Here is a 16,305-nt window from a genome sequence, read left to right as displayed (position 1 = left end):
ATGGCCATCAGATGTTGCTGCTGTGATGTGGGGAGAGTCGGTGTGAGGGCAAGACAGACCTTTGTGACAAAAACACACAGTCAGTCACAACTATTCTGCAGGGTCCTCCGGCTCACACACACACACACACACACACACACACACACACACAGGGAAATAAGTAGAGTGAGGGGGCGAGACGAAGGCCTTCTGGCGAACATGTTTGGCTCCCTCGTAAACATCTCATTTGATAATACGGGATGAAGAGTTAACAGCGAGCGTTTATAACCTCGCCCTTCCAGGATGCAAGCTTAAATCACACACACACACACACACACACACACACACACACATACACACATTGAGCCACACAAACCACAGCCAGCACGCTACACAGACTCTCTGCTCCAACACTTCCAGGGACCACACACCGACTCGGAGCACAGACACACACACACACACACGCAGAAAGGACGAATAAGAGAGTGTGTGTGTGTGTGTGTGGACAAAATAATAGCATCATGACATGCCGCAGTGCAACATTTAGTTTTGCATTTAAGTTGCATCGCATCGGGAGGTGTTCCTGAACTGTCGATGACATTTACAGGCAAGGAGAAAACGCTGAAAACACACACACACACACACACTACACACTGCCAAACCCATCCACCACACCGCACACACCCAGAGTGGGAACAACTGAGAGGTCAGGCCTAACAGTTCTCTCTGTCACGCTAATAAGAAAAGGAAAAATACTTTATTTTGTCATGGGAGATATTACAGACAGTGTGTGTGTGGGGGGGGGGGGGGGGGGGGGGGGGGCATAGGAGCATCATTAGGGCCACTGAGCTCCTCCACTATCTAATCTTCAGTTTAATAGCGCGGACACACCCATATTACGTGTGCACAGATAGGCGAGTTCGCACAGGAAGGAGCCGGAGGTCACTCCCCAAACTGGGATTTAAAGTCACACTCATCATTTATTCCCGGGAATTAAATAGTGACTCGTTCATCTCGGATTTCTTTATGATTATTAGTTGATAAAAGGGAATTGAGCAACAATAATTGAGAAAATTATTAAATCAATTATATATATATACATACATATATTTGTTGTTGGGTTTTTTTCAATTGCAATGCAAAGCTAAAATAACGTATTCCTTATAAGCATGACATTTTAGACCATAAATAATTGGCGCAACTTTGCGGCAGAATTTTTTCTTTAAAGTCTTTAAAGCCTCGCAAACACGAAGCCTCTGCAGCTCGGTGAGGGCCAAAGAAAATACGAGTTTCCCACTATTTTTTATACGCAAACTCTTTAACCCCCCCCCCCCCCCCCCCGCCACCCCCTCTCCTCCTCGTCACGGCGGAGTCTGCGCACTTTTTCTTTTCTAACATGTGGCGCAAACTTTCATCAGACGGGTCAGAAACTCCAGTGCGGCCGCTGCGGGTCTCCGCCGGAGCCGCAGAGAGGAAACCCGCACCTCCTCGCTCCTGTATATTCGGTTTTCTTATTTTTCATCTACCGTACTTTTGAAGAAACGTTTTTTTTTTTTTTCTCCATGTGCCGCATCGTGCGTATTCCAAATTCCGCATGCGCGTGAAATGTCAACTTCGCGTCGCTGCTGTGGATATTCCACGCACAATCCAGATAACACAAATCACCTGTCTCACCTGTTTGAAGGTGAATTAATGGCGTCGCTTGTGTGGACAGAAGTTCACTTTTAATTCAATGAGGGGAAAAAAAACGATAAACATTTGTGTTTTTTTCCTTCTGTGTGTGTTTTTAAGGCCCGTTTTAAAGGTCAGAGACTTTGCGCCAGCAAGACGACGCTCTGCAGCGGAAATAAAGAAAGAAGATTCAAACATTTCGCATTAAAATGACTGTTTCGTCCGCCCTGCACGCGACACCTGTAATTCATTCAAATCATGCGTGCACGACGCCGCGTGTTTGATTCCACCGTGTCCCGCGCAGGACAACGCATTGCTCGTGACGTGACGACTGTTTTGTGTGCGTGCGTGTGTGTGTGTGTGCGTGTTTTCTTCATTTCTTCGATCCTTTGGATTCAGTTTTTCCGGAAAAAGGCCCCGCGAGCTTCGTGGTGTTCCGTGGCGCGTGTCTGCTCCGAGGAGGAGGAGTGTTCGCCGTCCCGTGCGTGGAGGAGGTCAGAAGGCCTCGTGTCTGGAATCAAACAGCGTGTTCGACACCTCTCGGTCTCCCTCCGTATGTTTTATTCATCAGCTGTCCCGGTTACCGGCGGCGCCACCAAAATAGTCATAAAAAAAAAGATGGTCGCACGTGCAGCAGTAACCCTGCTGACCCTGATTAGGTTTGTCAAAGTTATATCTGGAGAGGGGGGGGGGGGGGATTTCGTTTTAGCTTTATCAAACACACTCACACACACACACAAAAAGACAATTTAAAATTCAAAACACTCACTGTCAAGCTTCCACAAAAGTTTAAAATAAGAGTTCTCCATAAATCTTGAAGTTCCGACATACCCAATATTATTTAATAACGTATATAGGACGCTAATGACGTATCTACACCGTGCGTATTTAAAATACTAAACACAACTGGTATATAAATAAATAAATAATAATAATAATATGAAAGTATGTTACCTTCATTTTACTGCAGTGTCAAGAAGCTGAAATTGATCAATAACAAACAAGTCGATGTGTAAAAAGTTGATGAAATTGGATCCCTCACTTTAAAAAAAAACGACTTTAATATGGATTTCGTGTCATTATTACACTGTTATCAAATAAAACCAAGTACTAATATTAATTCCAAAATAATGATCACATTCATATGATGACGGTTATTAACTAAAGAGACAGTGTTCCAAAGGAAAAGTTTGCCACGAGCGGATCGATGCCCCCAATACCGTTTGCACTGCGTGTTTGGGAGGAACCGGGTGGGCGCGCGGCGCTACTCACGGTTCACGGCGTGTCGGTAGCGCTGCTGGCCGCTGAGGAGGCTCTGTCCATTGAGCAGGAGTATTGGATCCAGGGCTGAGCTGTGCTTCGACTCCTCCGGGGGGGGAAACGCGCGGCGGGTCACGGTTCGCTCGGTCTGGTCTCGAGAGCGGAGAATCCGGACCGGAGATCCCACAAGTCGCTTGGTGCGCGGAGGAAAGGGGGGGGGCGGGGGAGGCGGGAATGGAGACGGCGCGCGGAGGATGCTCGTCCGTGGGAGAAGATTTACTTCAGGCTTTCTTTCGTTCTTTTTTTTTTACGATTTAGTCACAACGCGTCTCTGCGCCACAGGTCTGCCCGGCTCTGAACTCATGGCTAAAAAACAACAACAACAACAACGACAACGACAAGTAGAAGAAACAAGTCAACGCGCGAAGGAAAGAAACAACACCGGCGAGCGATCGAGGAGCCGCAGCGAGGTTTAGCGGCGCTAAAGGAGCGGGTTTCTAATCGGAGCGTCACTTTCGATCGTCCCTGTGCCAACGGGCGCACTGACTGATAGAGGGAGGAGAGAAGGGAGGAGAGACAGCGCGAGGGAGGAGGAGGGGGGAGGAAGCGAGGGAGGGAAGGAGGCGTCAAAAGAAACAACCAGTGCGACCCATGAACGCGCTTTGTGGGGCCGGATCTCGCGCACGGAGGACGCACGGTGAGATCAAGAAGCGCGGATCCGTCTCTCTGGGTTCTTCCCTTAAAGTCCTCCCGGACTCCCACACTCTGCGGGTTGTCACGGGCACGCGTGCTCGTGTTGTTCCACATCAGCTCTCGAATGTTATATTATATCAAACGCGCGTGCCCGTGTCGTTCCGCGGGAGAGGAAGTCCACGCACTGACGCGTGTTAATAAGTAGCCTAATAATAAATAAACAAAGTCCCCTCTCCGCTGTGACACGCTTTGTGTGTGTGTGTGCGTGCGTGCGTGCGTGCGTGCGTGCGTGTGTGTGTCGTTTCTCGCCTGTTTTACTGAGAATACAGAAAAGTATTTGTCTTCTTGGAGCTCGTATGAAGCACGCACACGCGTGCACGGCACGCACACGCATTTGGATCGCCCTCACGGCCTTGACCCGCGGGGTGACACACGTCGCGGGTCACAAGGTGTCAAACGCATAAGGGAGTCGGCGAGGGTCAAATGACATGTAGCAATTTCTGAATGCAAATGAATATTTATATAAAAAAATGATAATTAATTAAATGAAAGAATTAATAACAACTCATTCCAACAGAAATACTTCCACGTGACCCTAATGTGCCTCTTGACACGAGACCTGTCTGTCGTGTCCTCGCGGTGTTTCTGCGGTACATCTGCAGTGTCAAGTGGAGTTCTTCCATGCACATGCACACGCTCACGCGCACACACACTTTTTTTTATTATATGAAAGCATGAACGCGCAACCGAACTGAGCAACAAAACTGCAACTTTGCAGTTCACGCTGAGTTAAAGTCAGAGGAGGCTCCAGTGAGATGTTTGGGGAAAGGGGGGGGGGGGTTGTCCGGTTCATCCGCGTGCTCGTGTGTGTGTGTGTGTGCGCGTGTGTGTGCTCGTGGACAGCTTTCCAGGAGATAGACTCGGTCCGTGTTGTCGCATTAAAACGGTAAATGGAAAATGAATTGTAGTCTTTAGTACTTTAGTTGAGTCTTGAAATCAGCTGATTTGGGGGGAAAGACGTCACGCCCCTTCCTCATTCACAGCAAAACATCTGCATCAGTGCTTCACTGATATTAAATGTGATAACAATGCGCGCTTTTGGGAGTGAGACAACATATAAGTGGGAATAGGTGCAGGCTAAACGGGAAGGAAGAGTAAAAAAGAGCTTATTAAACACAAGCGATTGTTATTTCATTAGAAACAGGTTGTTTCTTACAGTTTATTTAGTTTTACCCGTCAATGACCTCGTTGCGATGAAAAAGCCCTGTTTCTCACACGGGAGATTCCAACGCGTCGGCCGGTTTCTTGTCATGTTTTTTTTTTGGGGGGGGGGGGGGGTAATAAAGCAACATTAAAGCTCCTGGAGGCAGTTTAAGTCGAAGGGTGGGATACTAGTTTATTTATATTCGTATTTAAATCACTTAAACATCTCGTTTTTCTACACACGCTCCCCTTACGAGTGGGCCGTGTAGTTCATTTTTAATTAATCCCCGCCGAAACCCAGTGAACTGAAAAATAAAAAATGTTTGTTTTTTACTTTAATAAGAAGACCCGCCGTGTCTAAATATCGTAATTACGTGAGAACAAGCGGAGAAGTTTCTTCCGGACAACGTCGACGTTTCCGCTGCGATCGGAAGCGAAAATTCATCCTCTTTTATTCAAAGAAATGTTCGTGCGCATTTTGTTCGTCGTGCACGTCGGGCCGCAGGCGGTGAATTATTGAAGCCCGGCAGAGCTCCTCCGCCGCATCGCTTCTACACAATCTAGTTTTCACATTTCTATCTGTGTGTGTGTGTGTGTGTGTGTGTGTGTGTGTGTGTGTTTGGGGGCGAGCGACGTCTCGAAGAAGTATTAAATATTGATCACAGAAATAGGTTCGTTCATGTGGATTTTTACCCCCAAAAGCTTCGTGTCAAACATGATAATGATTGGAGAACGCGGGGAAGTTAATGCGTCTCACAGGTGGGGTGTGTGTGTGCGTGTGTGTGTGTGTGTGTGTGTGTGTGCTTCAAAGAAAGAAAAGAATAACACGCTTATTCGTTCCACATCTAGGGAGCGCACCGGTTTATAGAAAGTGACCCGCCTGTGATCTCAAGCAGAACCACGGCAACAACAAAAAAATATTTAAAAATTCAAGCAGGTCAGCAGAATAGTTTGAGGATCTGTCTTGGATCATGCGATTTCAAATCATGGGCCTTTTGAAGGTTCACCTAAATATAAATATAAAAACACATTTGCGTGGTTTAACAAAAAGAAGAAAAAAAAGGAGTCTCTTGGGCGCATCTTTTCATCATCTGATGGATGTAACGAACACGCAGCGGTGGAGGTGAGATCTCTCAAAGGATTTGGTTCAGACGTGTTTGAGCAAAGCAGAGGCGTCGTTTGGGCAAAACACGCGTCGTTTTGGGCAAAACAGCGCGGCTCTGTGGTGAAGAGAAAAATACAGGAAAAAAAAAGAGAGAAAACCAACAATAAAAAAAGTAATTATAAAAGAAGTGTCGGGTTAAATTGGATTTTGGCATCTTAGATTGCCTTCATTTGACAAAGTGAGCAATAATTGCATCTTCTCTGTTTTCCCGAACAGCGCCTGGATGCAAATGATTTTTTTTTTCATGAAATATTCGACTTTAAGTTCGTCAGACAAACGAAGACAAACGAAGACGGCGCGTCACGAGGCTGCGGCCTGGAAACGGTCTCATTACACGTAGGAATAAGTACACATTTAGATCACTTTGTTCTTACCAGAAAGCTTTGGCGGTGACGCTAAATTATATATATATATATATATTATATATATATATATTGACGAAAATCAAAAGAATGGCTGAGCGGGGTTTCCTCTCTCATTTCGCTTTATTTATTCATGAGGAGCTCTCTGTTGGTGATGATGATGATGGTGATGCCGATAATGATGAAGACAAAAGAAAGGCGGGAAATATAAATACTCAGAACCACATGAACTGAGCTGAGAACGGAATCTCGGGTGTAAGTAAATAAAGGAAATAATGCATGATAAATGAAGCCTTAAAATAATGTCATTAAAATTCGACCGGTGAAGATATCTGACCCGCTACTATTACAATAAGAAATACAAAAACATTAAAAAAAAAAAAACACAAATACGAAATACAAAAAAAAATAGTTTTTTGAATTCCAAAAACCTAATAATAATAATAATAATAATGGAAATAATAATAAATAAAATATTGGACTATAAATGGAATATGTATATTTTGCCTTCCCAATAATATTATAACTTTATATATTATAGAAACATTAATACAAACAATAATAATAATGGTAGCGTCCTGTTATGACTGAAGTTTTCTCCTTCTTTCTGTCTTCCAGGTTCCGCTAAATTAAACGCGCTCGTGCTGGTTAAAATCGCCTCTAATTGAAAACGAAAGTAACGAACAACAGACGTGTGAGACAAAACAGACTATTAAACAAAAACCCGAGCAACAATAAATACATATTTTCTTTTAGTATATATTTCTGCTGCTTTCGCCTGATTGGAGCGAGTCGTGAAGTCCGGACGCTGCAGATGTAAAATGAACAGACTTGTCTCTGTATTTCCATTTCTTCCATAACACCGACTCACGGGGGTTTTGGTGAGCATTGATCGCGGCGTGTTGTTGTGTCCGTGTGCATCTCTCATATTATATATATTATATATAATACGATATATACATTATATATATATATATATATATATATATATATCCCTCCTGACCGATGGCCCGACGCGCTCCACGTGCCTCTTTTTTTTTTAACGGACGTATCTCGTTTCCGTCGACGGTTAATTTGTCTTTTACGGCACTTTCAACTGTTTCCCCAAATTGCTTCCATGCAGAGGTCACGACTCACGAGTCCATTATTGCGCCCTCACACCGTTCCGCAGCCCGCAGGCCACGAGAAGCTCCACACTGAGCTACCAGCCACAGCTACAACAGTGTCTTAATAACAATAAGAATAAGAACCATCTATACTGTGGCAAAAGGGATGGAAATTATCGTTTAAGCCTTTAAATTAGATTAGAAAAAAAATTAAATAATATTTCCAATTTTGATGTGTTGATACTTATAGGTGTGTGTGGAAATGTTGAAATAATTATGACCAAATTTAAATAATATTATTTGCTAATGCAAATGCTATCTTGGATCAGTTCCCCCCATTTTTAATAAACAATATCTATTTATAGGACAACTTCCTCAGCATTTATTGATGGTTTATGAACAATAACAATAGCATTTTTGCCCCAGTAAAAGGCTCTTCTTTGGTGGCTTATAACGGAGCTAAAATGCTTCATAAGCCATGAAACAAGTATTTATTAAACAGAGCCGCATCAGAGAGACGTGCTCTGATGTCTTTATTCCACATCTCGCTGCCTGGGGGGGCCACACAGGATCCTTTTCCTTTCTACAGTTAAAAGCCGTAGGCCTCCCCCCCCCCCCCTCTTTGTTTTTCATCCTCCTGCCCTCATAAGTTCTTACCTGAAATCAAATCCGCCCGCCTAACGAGGAGGGCGCTGGGGGGGGGGGGGGGGCGTCAGCACTCTGCACTGTGTCATCGGGCGGCGAGTATTTGACAGCTGGAATTATCTGTGAATACGTGGTTTAAACGTGTGCCTCATGGTCCACTCCTGGTACGATTTACAAATGACAACATAAACACTTTGGGGAAGAAAGAGAAATTCAATTCTCATTTGAACAGAGTTGCAGATGGGAGGGAGGGAGGGGGGGGAGAGGGGAGGTGTGATTGGGCCCCACCAGCAATGAGGGTTTGGGGAGTGTGCTCAGTGTTTTCGTGGGGGGGGGGCTTTACCTGCCAGAAGGGTTGTCATCCACATGGACACCACCACAAGCAAATCCAAGCAGACGTGCACCACCAACGAGCTTCAGAGGGGGGGGGGGGGGGGGGCGCTCATCCAAAAAGGTGAGGGGGCGGGGGGGGGCCTTAATACGCAGCCTCAATAAAGTCAATTTAAACTCTTTAAAAGACTGTTTTTACCGCTCCCCCCGTCGGTTGATTCACAGAAAAGGACACAATGACTCCCACTAAAAAAGGAAGTGGTCACACACACACACACACACACACACACACAGACACACACACACACACATAGACACACACACACACAGACACACACACACACACACACATAGACACACACACACAAAGTCACTCGGAACTGCACCGCGTTCCACCTCTAGTCTGCACACTCACGTCAGGCTTCCCAATAACCAGCCGGCCTCCTGAGGCCCCCCCCCCCCCCCCTCTACGGTACCTGAGGGCCCCCCCCCCCACGTCAGGAGCAGGCCGACGTTTGAGGACAACGCAACCCGGCGCGCTTTAAAAAGTGTCGTCTCCGAAGGTGAGGAGGACGAGGAGGGAGACGAGGGAGAGGAAGGGTGGGGACAGAAAACCGGACGACGAGGCTCAAAAGGCTGAGGAGCAGGACAAGAAGGAGACACACACGCACACACACACACACACACACACACACACACACGCCCTACCATGAAGCATGATGGTCCTCAGAGCCGCGAGACACAGACACAGACGAGCGGACGGCCTTGTGGGTGAACTAGGGCGCACGGAGGGCTGGATGGTTTCACTTTGCGGACCCCCCCCACCCGCGTACCCCCCCCCCCCCCCCCCCCCCCCGCCCCAAGTGGGGGCGGGGCCAACACATTCAAAGTAAATGTCAATCATTTACTGTCAGACACCAATGAGGAAGCCTTTGTCTCCCAAAGTAAAGCCCTTTGATTTCCCCAAAGAGAGTCAATGATTGAAAACCTGCATTGAGGAGTGTGTGGGGGGGGGGGGGGTGGTGGTGGGGGGGACACCCGTACGGGCCTGTGGGTCATTTAGTGCGTCTGAATGTGTGCGTCTGTGTCCCTGAGTGGCTGTCAGGGCGATAGCGATCTGGCCCCGGCTGTGCGGAGGTTGCAGGGGGTCAGAGGTCAGCGCGCTGCTGTGATGGCGTGTTTGTTATTGCTATGCTGCCCTTGGACGGGTTAACATAGCACACACTGCATCAGCTGCTGCGTGCACTTCCTCCGACGCACACACACACACACACACACACCCAGACAGACACGCTGCTCGGTCCACGGGGCAGTGAGAGGCGTCTGAGGGTCACTTCCACATGTGTTGATGGGCCATAAGTGGACTGAACTAAAGAGGTGAAGTGTTATCCCACTGCAGGGAGGCCCGGGGGCCCAAAACGGCCCCCGGAGCCGCTCTCGTTGTCCCCTAAAGTTCAGATGAACAGCGCAGAAATGCACGTCACTGACGCGCTTCAAAGGGAACGTGCATATTTATAGCATATTAGTTGCAATGAATCATTTCTTTAATATTCTTTAAGCACCTTCATTTAAACTCTGATCTGCAGCACAAACTCAACTCACTTGAGAAAATTCCGTGATGACAACTTTCTTGCAACATTAATGCAGCAGAAAAAAGAACCATTTGATATAATAGTAAAACGCTGACACAGAACATTAATACTGATTTTTCCTGTTTACCAGAAATTGGAGGATTTACAAATTGTGTTATTCATACTTTCAGATCAGTTCAATATTTTGGTCAAATATAAAAAAAAATGAACTTTTTGCGATTCATCACACAAGAAACACGTCTTGCGTGTTTGAGAATTTACATGTTAAAATGTTTCACAAGGGAAATGCAGAAACACTCATTTAATTATTTGATGACACTTAATGAAAATGTGACAAAATGAAATGAACCCATCACAAATGTGAACCGTGACCAACCATTTGTTTGAAATATTCTGAACAGAATTCAAGCCAAACTCTGATTACGGTTTCGTTTTCCGACCATCAAATCGAGTAGAATAAGATCGTTTTGGGGATTTAAAAAAAAAAAAACTCTTCCAGGGTCACGACCTTGAGCTCTCTGAGGGTCCGATGGATTCAATCGATGCTTCTTGCATCCAGGAAGATCTGAGGATGGACCCCCCCCCCCCCCCCGTATCCTCGGCTCTTATCCCGGGTCCACATGCTCGCGGATGTGGTGCAGCGGCGGGAGATGGGGGGGGGGGGGAATAATCCCATTATAGGAGGAACGTTCCAGATGTTCTCCTGTCCTTTAGTTGTCTGTATGCTCTCATATGCAGATACGCATGTGTGTGTGTGTGTGTGTGTGTGTGTGTGTGTGGTGTTTTCCAAAGCTGTGAAATGAAAACCAACAGGAATCCTACATTACAGCATGGATGATGTTTGATTAGATGTTGATTAGAGTTGCAGTGATTTAGCTGACATCACATTACAGTGGATCCAGGTTTGTGTGTTCTGTTGTGTTGCGTTGTGTTGTGTTGTGTTGTGTTGCGATGCGTCGACGAGCCTTTCTTGGAGGTGGTTTCATGGAACTGAAGTTCACGGAGATGACTTGACTTGTAGATGAGCTTAACATCCCCCCCCCCCACACACACACACACACACACCGACACACACTCAAGTCAATGAGGGGGAAATAAAGCAAAAAGCAGCAACAATGATGATTACAGTTGACAGCAGAGATCCAAATGTGTCTGGATCCAAAAGGTGAGTTCAGCTAAAACTCTGTGTAACTAAATCTGCTAAATCCAGTATGTCTGCATATGGCGTGTGTGTGTGTGTGTGTGTGTGTGTGCGTGTGTGTGTGTGTGTGTGTGTGTGTGTGAAACGACAGACGTGCAGACCAGACAACAGGAGTGGATAAGCGAGGGAGCGACACTTTTCTCAAACCGAAGCTGGACCTGGTTTGTCTCAGACGGAGGAGAGCGAGAGGGAGGAGGTCTTTGCAGGGACAAGGCCAGGCTCGGCGTGTGTGTGTGTGTGTGTGGTGGGGGGGGTGGAGGATGAGAGGGTGCTGCAGGTCCGGGGGGGGGGCTGTCTGTTTGGGCCGGCTCCTGGGGGCTAACTGATTAGGCCGTAATTTGAGGGGTGTCTTGAGGGGAACAGTCTGAATTTATTTTTTCACCCACCGCCCACGGGAGGCCGGAGTAGGTGCAACAGGACCCCGGGACGCACGCACGCACGCACACACACACACACACACACACACAACTTTATGAAATGATGGATAAGCAGACGTGGGGATTGAGAACAGGAAGTGATGATTTAAACAGAGCGCCAGAGACGCCAGTAACAGAGCTACTTACCCTCTCTCTCCCCCACACACACACACGCACACACACACACACACACAGCAGTCAAAGGGCATTTCATTTAAAACGTCTGTCAACAATATTTCCCTGATCAACGATGGATCACATGACTACAGTATACAGAGCTCTCCAGTTATTTTAGCTCTTTTACCCTCACAGTTTAACGTTTAAATGCTTTGTTCAGACCGGTATAAAACTACTTTAGAAATATACTCAATTAAAAGTACACTTCTGTAAACATGGATTAAAAGTAAGTATGTTAAAATGCGTCAAGTCTACAATCGTGTGACGTCACGCCACAAAAGGACAAACCAACTATAAATTCTACTGATGCAGCTGTGCACACAACTGAGGATCAATGTTACACAACCTGTGTTGTGCAGCTGGATCCACCACAAAAATAGACCAGATCAAATCCAAAGGGGGGAATTATTAAGATATTAATAATTAAGCTACGTTAATAACATTAACGGAATAAATCTGTAAACATAAAAGAAACATCTCACAGGTAAATTCAATTAAAAATACCTCATGACTTTTGTGAAGGATGACACTTGAAATGTAGCCATGTAGCCGAACGAATATCTCTCCAAAACAATTTGAACAAAAGCTGACATTAAGTACACAATTAACTAATTAAAAACAAATATGGCCGCCCATCTCGGTCCGGTCACCGTGAACTTTTCACATTCTAAGCAGAAGAGACAACATAATAGCTGTAATTAAGGCAGCGCGGGATATTTATTGCCGTGGGTTTTAAGCGGAGAGGCTGATATTCATCTGGTAATCACAGGCACTAAAGCTCAGCCCTGCTTTGTTTCCCCCGGGTTGTTTGGCCGTCGCCATGACGCCGGCCAATGACAGCTCTGCAATCTGCCATTAGATCAGATGCCATTAGGCCGGAGAGAGGAGTCGCCGAGCAAACACCATCCGGGCCTCTTAAACCGGGTTATCTAATCTTGCCAACGAGCCGGGAGGGGGGGGGGGGGGGGATGAGCTGGACTTTGGAGTTCGCAGACAGACGGGGCAGTTCTCTCCCCGCAGGAGGGGGGGGGGGGGATAAAACGCCACTCAAGATCAGAGCAGTCTTTCATTGGCTCCCCCCACGAGACGGCCCTCCTCCGGCTTTATGAGCATCAGATAAGAGGTGGAGGCCCTGCGAGTCGAGGGGGGGGGGGGGGGGGGGGGGGGGGCGTCCGATAACGAGCGGTGCTGGTGGTCGGAGACGCCTCGGATGCGCTTCAGCGGAGGGGTTTTGATTTGCAGCAGCATTAACGGGAGGGACAGGAGGGCGAGATCCTCCTCCTCCTCCTGCTCCTCCTCCTCCTCCTGCTCCTGCACCTCCTCCTCCTCGTTCGACTACAAACACTCCGCGGGAACGACGCCGAACTCGCCATCTCTCCGTGAACTGCATGCACACAGGAGGAAGCCTGGGCCGATGCACACGTTGACCCCCCCCCCCCGACCTGTGTGTTTGCCCCCCCCGGGCCGCCCCCCCCCCCCCTCCCCCGAGTTGAACCAAGTCCTCGACCTGCGTTCATGTTGGAAACCTCACAAGAAGCATCGTCACGCCACGACAGTCCTGATTTTTTCGTCTTATTTACGTGATCGACGACCCCCCCCCCCCCCGGCCCCCCCGACAGAAGTCTCCTTCGCTGTCTCTTCTGCTTCACGGCTGAGGGCTTTGGTCCGGGCAGTGTATGCCCCCCCCCCCCCCCGCCCCCCCCCCCCGGCCTGCCCAGCGTCAGGCTAAGTGCCTGTGACAGCCCACCGCACAGTTATTAACTGTGATCCGTCCACCACGGGGCCCGGGCCACGCCGCTCCGAGGGGAGGGTCCACCAGAGGGCTCTGCTGACACAAAGACCGCTTTCACCTCTCCTGGCTGTCTCCTCCGGACCCCCCCCCCCCCACACACTAATACATATTTACATAATTTCATGTACCGCGCCACTTTTTCTAATACGCCTCTATTCATCTGGTGTCTAGGCCCCCGACCCAGGGCCCAGCTGAGTAGAAACCCTGTGAAGGCGGGTCCTCTGTGGTAGGGGGGGGCGTGGGGGGGCACATATACAGTAACAAGGCGCGCTGCCTCGGCGGCGTTGTGTTGACCCCGGGAACGCCGTCCGGGCCCTCGCGTCTTTCATCCATATAGGTGGTCCGCAGCTCTTGTTTGTCCTCCTCCCCCCCCCCCCAGGATGTGGGAGACCAGAGAGCCCCCCCACCCCTCCCTCCCCTCTTCAAACAACAATGCAACACGGGTCATTAGATGACAAAATTGGGAGAGGAAATAAATAAAAGTCAGCGAGGGAGAGGACAGAGGAGATGAGGAGAGAGAGGGAGATAATGACAGTTGACTGTTTATCCCCCAGAAGGCATCGGGATAAACGGGGGGGGGGGGGGTTTAAGTCGCAATGAATTTAACCCCCCCCCTCAAAGCCGCTTTATCCTCCCCATAATGAGAGCCCCGCCGTTGACTTGTTGAATAGTTGAGGCTTTTCCCCCTTTGAGGTGACTGGCTTTAATATAGCAACAGGAGACACACGGCGGAGGGATGGACGTCCCCCCCCCCCATCCCCCCCACCCCCACCTTCCCATGCGGGACGAGGACACGGCTGACATGCATTATTCTGTACAAAAGCTGCCCTTTGTTTGCTTTACGCTCACATCCCACAAATTGCCGGCTTTGCCGGGCAGCATTTCTTATTTCGGGCCGAGTCCCCCCCCCCGACCCCCCCGACCCCCCCACTCTGTCCTCCCTGGACTCCTTGGCATGTGCAAAGGCTTCAGAGCATTAATAACTACACACACACAGAGTCAGTCAGAGGACTAATTATTAAAGGTTAACTCTGTTCCATTGTTTGTCTTTGATTTCTTGAATAAATGAAAGGATACAAACAGACACGTTGGTTTACTTGATGCAGACGTACCAACAATAGGGCACTTTGGAGCAATTCTTACACAATACAGAGTTTAACCGTCTTGTGATATTTTATAATGAGAGACGATTTCATGGGAAACAAAGTCATATTTCCACGTTTTTCTCTGAGAAACGACCTTTTGTTGCTTTTGGGGAGCGGCGCTCCTTTCAAACCCTGCATTTGTCAGGTCAGGCACCATTAACCGAGCACACTGCCGAGTCAGAGCGGGTCAAAACACCCGCTGGCGCCGCCCGCCGCGCACACACACACACACACACACACACACGCACAGATTGCTCAATTAGCCCTCCTTTAGCCTGCGCCTCTCTTAACCTTGCAGCTATACGCTTACAAGTCATTACTCTCAGGGTCAAGTGTGATCCCTGTGTTTATCTGCATCAACAACTGGCAAGTGCTGGCGTGCCTCACACACACACACACACACACACACACACACACACACACACACTACCCCAGTGTTGTGGGTAATAAAAAGTGATTTAGAGAAGGATTTGATTGAAGAGGCAATACTGCCCTCGTGTGCCCTGCTAGTTGTAATTACAAGTGGTTTTCATTGGCGGTGTGTGAAATCCCCCCCCCTCCATAACTCACCCCGGCCTCTCTGACGGGGTCACCGGGGGTCACTGGGGGTCGCCTCGGCTCCGGTGCCGCGTCCCTTCAGCCGGTCCTGTCTGCTGTGGCGGTTTGTCTTTGTAGGGGGACGTATTAGGACAGCGAGGGACACAGTGGGACGTTTTGTCTGAGCTGGAGCACAGACCCCTCCCCCCCCACCCCCCCTCGCCTCTCCCCTCTCTGGAGCCTCTGGAAATGACTCCGGGATGTTGTGGTGGGCCGGGGAGGAAACTCCCTCCACCACAGGCCTGCTATCTCTGTGGGAGTTCATTATGCGCGCGCGCGCGCACACACACACACACACACACACACACACACACACACACACACACACACACACACACAGGGTGGGACATGAACACTGGTGGGCAGATGTGTACATCCTTCCCCACAGCATAAAGTCACCATCATGTTGGTGCGGACACCCCCTGCTCCACCCACGAGGTGGGGGCCTCAGACACTGAGACACCTCAGATGGTTACTGTAAAGCCACTGAGGGGAGGGGTCACGGGGTCAGGACACGTTGGGACCACACATACGCAGTTTATACTCACAACGCCCGCTCGTGGCTCACATTAATGATTCTGCGTAGGTGCCTTTGACAAAGCATGTTATTAAATTTTTTTTAAAAAGACTTTGTGTAAATGATCACAAAATATATCAAATCCAGGAGGACCTTGGGCTTTGCGGCTCCTCTATTTGGAGTCTTTAAGTGAATTAGTTTGAGGAAGGAGGTGCGCTTTGAGGTTTCAGTCCCCTCGCTGGGGACCGTCAGTCATTTAGCAACTAGCAGGAAGCTGCTAGAACCTTTGAAGGTGCTGGAGTTAAACCTGCTGCCTCCACTGCTTTAAATGAGTCATTACATTTCATGTATTACAATAAGGAAGGTATTTTTATTTTTTATTTTAACCCGTAAAATAGCACCTGGTAACCGCTCATGTCAAAACACTTCAGGCTGTAGGACCTCATCGCAGGGA

The 16,305-nt window shown here is 48.3% G+C and overlaps 2 protein-coding genes across 2 annotated transcripts in view; one reads left to right on the top strand and one right to left on the bottom strand.

Annotated features, from left to right (window-relative positions):
- Window positions 1-3,440, bottom strand: part of satb2 (SATB homeobox 2) — a 33,118-nt gene extending 29,678 nt beyond the window's left edge. Inside the window, exon 1 of the mRNA XM_037487677.2 lies at window positions 2,923-3,440. The gene's annotated coding sequence lies outside the window, so the exon portion shown is untranslated. The remainder of the gene's footprint in view (window positions 1-2,922) is intronic.
- Window positions 1-16,305, top strand: part of LOC119228777 (beta/gamma crystallin domain-containing protein 1-like) — a 244,007-nt gene that overhangs the window by 216,248 nt on the left and 11,454 nt on the right. The gene's annotated exons all lie outside the window — the stretch shown is intronic.

Source organism: Pungitius pungitius, chromosome 10 (genome assembly GCF_949316345.1).
Source record: "Pungitius pungitius chromosome 10, fPunPun2.1, whole genome shotgun sequence".
NCBI lineage: Eukaryota > Metazoa > Chordata > Actinopteri > Perciformes > Gasterosteidae > Pungitius > Pungitius pungitius.
The sequence above is the reverse complement of the archived record's forward strand: the minus strand, read 5'-3'. Positions and strand labels throughout refer to the sequence as shown.